Genomic DNA, 6,281 nt, shown 5'->3' on the forward strand with positions numbered 1-6,281 from the left:
ATAAATAACAAATTTAAGTAAATAAGGTGTATTGTTAGCAATCCAATCCATTGCCATAAAGTCAATTCTGACTCACAGTGACTCTAAATAGCATTTCTAAGACTAAATCCTTATGGGGCAGAGCAGCTGGTGGGTTTGAACTGCCAACCTTACAGTTAGCAACCCAGTGCTTATCCCACAGTGCCACCAGGGCTCCCTTATTGTCAACTGAGAATGAAAATTATAGTGAACAAAAACCAGTCCACTGCTTACTGTGGCTCCTTCTGGGTTATGGTAGAAAACAGTGGTTTTAAAGTCTGAAAGATATATTGCCTCTGTGACCTTGGACTTCTGTATTTTGATCCGTAAAATAAGAATAATGACATCTGCTTCATACGCATATTATATATAATATATAAAACATCATCAGATTGCCTGGTATGTATTATGTTCTCAATACATGCTAGTTAGTTCCCCATAGAAATAAGTGAATTTCAAATCATAAGTTTACTATCCCTATTATTTATGATTATACCAGAAAAAAAGTCATTGTTAGTGTATAAGAGTTCCCAGAGTCAGCCCACACTGATTTTCTGCAAATGAGTCTAAGAAGGTAATAGACTAATGAAAGAATCTACTGTTCATAATGACTACAAAGAGGATAATATATAGGAATGTTGATATGCTTACAAAAAATATATAAGATGTATATGATGAAACTTTAAACATTACTGAGGAATAAAAATGTTTTAAAAACTTGAACATATAGAAAGGAACTGTGTTCTCAGACAAGAAGATTCATTATCATAAAGATGTGAATTCTGTTGATAAGTTGTACTGATAGGCTGTTGTAGTAAGGTGCCCTTTGTTGTTAAATGCTGTAGCATTGGTTCCGACTCACAGCGAGTCTGTATAGGGTTTCCAAGGAGCAACTGGTGGGTTGAACTGCCAACTTTGTGATTCACAGTCCAGTGCTGATCCACAGTGCCATACCAGAAGTCCTTTAGTTGATTCCAATTCGTAGTGACCCTATGCACAATAACAGAGTGAAACACTGCCTGATCCTCACAACTATTATGTTTGAGACCATTGTTGCTGCCACGGTGTCAATCCATCTTGTTGGGAGTCTTCTTTTTTGTTAATCCCCCACTTAATCAAGCATGATGTCCTTCTCCAGGGACTAGTCCCCCCTAACATGGCCAAAGAAAGAGAGATGAAGTCTCACCATCTCTACTTCTAAGGACTATTCTGGCTATACTTCTTCCAAGATAGATTTATTTGATCATCTGGCAGTCGATGGTATTTTCAATATTCTTCACCAACACCATTATTCAAATGCATTGATTCTAAAGTCTTCCTTATTCATTGTCCAGCGTTCACATATGAGGTGATTAAAAATGCTGCTGCTTGGGTTAGGTGCCCCTTAGTCCTCAAAGTGATATCTTTTCTTTTTAACACTTTAAAGAGGCCTTTTGCAGAACATTTGTCCAATGAAATATGCCTTTTGATTTCTTGATTGCTGCTTCCATGAGTGTTGATTATGAAACTAAGCAAAATTAAGTTTCTGACAACTTCAATCTTTTCTCTGTTTATCATGTTATTGATCCAGTTGTGAAGATTTTTGTTTTCTTTATATTGAGGTGCAATCCATACTGAAGGCTGTAGTCTTTGATTTTCATCAGTAAGTACTTTTAGTCCTCTTTGCTTCCAGCAAACAAGGTTATATCATCTGTGTATGGCAGGTTGTTAATGAGTTTTCCTCCAATCTTTTTTTTTATTATTTAAAAAAACTCTTTATTGTGAATTGAGTGAAGTTTTACAGAGCAGATCATTAGTTTTACATTCAACAAATCACACACGTCATTTGTCATTTCATCACAATGATTGCAATCCCCTCCATGTACCATCAGTTAACAGTATTTACCTCTAATTCCTTTTTTTTTTTTTAAGCTTTTATTGTGAATTGCGTTATACTCTACATGGCAGAACATCAGTTTTGCACTCAACTAATTGCATCATGTTTCATTGCAATGATTACAATCCCCTCCATATGCCATTGGTTCACTATATTTTCCTCTATTCCTTCTTCTTCTATTTTTTTTTTTCAAGGTACACAAAAACATGCAGGAATATCTAATCATTTAAACAATGAAAGGACACATTTTTCAGACCAGCCCCTCACCCTTCAGCACACAGCCTTTCTCTTTCCATGAGTCTAGAGTCCTCAGCTGCTCTTTCTCTCCATGCCATCACCTCTGCCTTCATCTCCGGAGTCTCTGCTTCTCTGGTTAGGATCTTATTCCACTCCTGCTCTTCTCGCTTGATGGTCCTAGGGTCCTCTGTTCCTGGGATGTAAGATTAACTACTCCCTAGTTTATGTTACAAAACTTCTACCTTTACAGTTGTGACAATCGCAATTAGTCATAATAAGTTACTCACTATTGAATCAAAAAATCCTATCCCCATTTCTTTTCTCTAGACCGATTTAGACAAGATGAAAACTATTCCGTGGGGATTCTACCTTCCCCCACACACTGTGAAACTAAATTCCCTTTTGAAAACTTGTAAGCCAGACACTTCATGCTTTTACAGTGCCCCCATTTTAGGTAGCCAAATTCTAAGTTGCCCGTTCCTATCAACCCTGTATACCGAAGGGATAGTATTGATCCTTGATTTGAAGACTCCTTCCCTCTCAGTTGTTATTTTGTCAAATTTATCAAATTGTACCAATTTATACTTGCTTCCTGTTTCAAATTCCTTTATCTTCCTCTAGTTGAATTCTGATCATCAAGTCGTCCAAACTAGGTCAAATGGGTACCATCTGCAAGTTTTGGCATTCTTGCATACTTCCTCCTACTTTATATCAGCTGGATAGTTCACTTTCAGCTCTAGCTCCCTCAATGGCTTAGGGTTCCCAAGTCTCTCCAAATCAACCAGCCTTTCCTCTTCTCACTCTCATCTCAAGGTCACAGGAGTCTATGGAACATGGTCAAGCTGAGACCATGTCTTCATTACTGCCTTTCCCCACTTTCCACTAAGTCACCAGCAATCGTAGGAGTCTGCTTTGGTGCTCCCTTTGGTTTTCAGTCTTGAAAAGGAGTTTGTCCTGAAGGCACTTGATGGCTCCCTTTCCTCCAATCTTGATGCCACATTTTTCTTCATATTATCTAGCTTTCTGGATTATTTGCCCAACATACAGACTGAATAAGTATGGTGATTGTATACAGCCCTGGCATACACCTTTCCTGATTTTTAATCATTCAGTATCCACTTGTTCTGTTTAAATGACTGCCTCTTGGTCTGTGTACTAATTCTTCATGAGCACATTTAAGTGTTCTGAAATACTTATTTTTCACAGTGCTATCCATGGTTTGTTATGATCCACACAGTTGAATGTCTTTGCATAGTCAATAAAACACTAGTAACATCTTTCTGGTACTTTCTCCACAATAAGTACCAGATTGAGTGGATTGAGTACTTTCTCTACTTTCAGCCAAGATCCATCTGATGTCAGCAATGATATCCCTCATTCCACATACTATTCTGAATCCAGCTTGAAATTCTGGAAGCTCCCTGTCAATGTACAGGTGCAACTATTTCCAAATTATCTTCAGCAAAATTTTACTTATATGTAATGTTACTGATATTTTTCAATGATTTTCACAATCAGGTAGGTCACCTTTCTTTGGAATGGTCATAACTATGGATCTTTTGCAATCAGTTGGTCAGGTAAGCTATCTTCCAAATTTCTTGGCATAGATGAGTGAGGGCCTCAGCACTGTACCAGTTTGTTGCAACATTTCCATTTGTATTCCATCAATTCTTGGGACCTTGTTTTTCATTAATGCCTTCAGTGCAACTTGGACTTCTTCCTTCAATACCATCAGTTCTTGATCATATGCTACCTCCAGAAATGTTAAAGCATTGACCAATTCTTTTTGGTACAGTGACTCTGTGTATTCCTTCCATTTTTTTTTTTTAAGGTTTTTATTGTTGATTGAGTGAAAGTTTGCAGGGCACATCATCAGTTTTACATTCAACAAATCATATACCTTGTTTCATTACATTGATTATAATCCCCTCCATGCACTATCAGTTAACAGTATTTCTCTCTATCCACTTTAGCTTTTTAGAAAACACACAAACATAAAAAACCACTCAGGCACATATAATAATTTACATCTCCAAAGGGCACATTCTGCAAGTCTGCTCCTGACCACCAGCTCTTAGTCCTTCTCTTCTTAGTCCATGAATCTAGAGTCCTCAGCTGCTCCCCCTCTCCATGCCCCCATCTCTGCCTCCATCGCTGGTGCTGCTGCTTCTCTGGATAAGGTCCCGCATTCTGGAGAGCTTGATTGTTATATGTCTTGGTGATTGTCTTTTAGGGTCTATCAATCCTGGGGTTCGTTGAGCTTCTTGAATGCTTATCTTTTCACTTTTCAGGATGTTAGGAAAATTTTCTTCCAGAAGCTCTTCATCTATTTCCTCTGTGGATTTGTGTGATTGTTCCTGTTCTGGAATGCCAATAATTCTTATGTTATTCCTCTTCATGTTATCCAACATGAATCTTAAGCCTTCTTCAGATTTTTTATCCTTTTTTGTGTTTGTTCTTCTATATTAGTAGTGTCGAGAGATTTATCTTCTAGCTCACTAGTTCTGGCTTCTATCTCTTCAATTCTACTCCTTTGCCCTTTCAGTGTATTGTCCATTTCTGATATTCTATTATTAATCATTTGGACCTCTTTCTGTAGGTTTTGAATTGTTTCCAATGCTGTATCTATCTTATTTGATTGTTTCTGTAGCACTTTCCTGACTTCTTCCTTATTTTTCTCAACTCCATTCTATAGTGTTTTATACATTTTATAATCATTTTCCTGAATTCCTTGTCAGGCATTTCCAAAGCCTGCCCATCTTCTAGTATGGACTGTAGGTCTACTTCCAGCTCATTTGCCTCAGTCACTTTATCTCGTTTCTGGACATGTGCAGATATGGTCATCTGTTTCTGTTTTTTGGGCATATTCAGGGGTTATCTGTGGCCTTAATACTTAGATGGGTATGTATTTTGGTGTTTTTTATGCTTTCTGGTTGCCTCCAGGTAGATGTGATCAGGAAATGGGCTTCCCTTTTCACTCTTCTTCCTGAGAAATTTCAAGATGCCACTGTTGGTCATTTAGACGTAATTTAGGAATTAATTTTCGGCTTATTTCCTTTTTTGTCTGCTTGTCCCACTCCACAATCCCCGTTCAGGCCTTTTTTTTCTAGTTGGAAACAGTTCAGGGCCCGCTGTGGCTGTTTGGTTTTAATTGGAAACTGTCTCTTTAAATTTCGAGGAGATCTGTGCTCATGCGTAGTAGAAGCCTCTGAGGGTGGGGATGGAGTGCCAACTAGCTCAGTCACCAGAATGGAGGTGCGCAGACAGCAAGGTACCAATGAACAGCTACCAAAAGAAAAGAATGTCCACACCTTTATCTCAGCGGTTCTGCCAGGCGTCGGTGGCTGCTCCGATCTTTCCCCTGCATTTCACCCAAGTTGGCGCCTCCTGGAGCAGCTGAGCATCCCGGACTACAAAGCAATGGATTTCTTGCTTCTGCCACAAATTCCCCAGCTGTAAGCCTTCCAACCTTCTAAATATTCCTTTATATGTGGTTCAGAGTTCTGGGACCATCCCCTGAGCCCGCTTGGTCGATTATTCTGTGTTGTTGCAGGCAGCACTCTTTCCTACACGTCCACCTGATCCTCCATCTTGTTTGTTCTTCCTCGTCTTCTTTTCATGCTTCCTGCCTCACTCAATATTTTGTCCATTGTTTTTGTTGTTAAGTGCTGTTGAGTAGATTCTGACTCACAGCAACCCCCTACAGGGTTTCCTAGAGCAGCTGGTGTATTTGAACCACAAACCTTGTGGTTTAAAGTCCCAGTCTTATCTTACAGAATCATACCAGGAGTCCATTTTGTTTATAAAATTCTTAAATATTGAAACAAAAGACTTAAATGTTTTCTTCATTTCTTTCAGCTTGAGAAATGCTGAGCATGTTCACTTTTGGTTTTTTAACTCCGGGTCTTTGCACATTTCATTATAATAATTTATCTTTTCAAGCTGCTTTTTGATATTTTGTGTTGTGCTCTTTTACTTCTTGATTTATTCCACTCACTTTAGCTTCTCTACACTCAAGAGCATCCATTTTTGTCTTTTCTTTCTTATCTTTTTAATGACCTTTGCTTTCTTCATGTATGATGTATGATGTTCTTATTGTCATCCCACAAGTCTTCTGGTCTTCTGTCATGGTTGTCTAATGCATCAAATG

The sequence above is a fragment of the Chrysochloris asiatica genome, unplaced genomic scaffold (genome assembly GCF_000296735.1).
Source record: "Chrysochloris asiatica unplaced genomic scaffold, ChrAsi1.0 scaffold00069, whole genome shotgun sequence".
NCBI classification, from domain to species: domain Eukaryota; kingdom Metazoa; phylum Chordata; class Mammalia; order Afrosoricida; family Chrysochloridae; genus Chrysochloris; species Chrysochloris asiatica.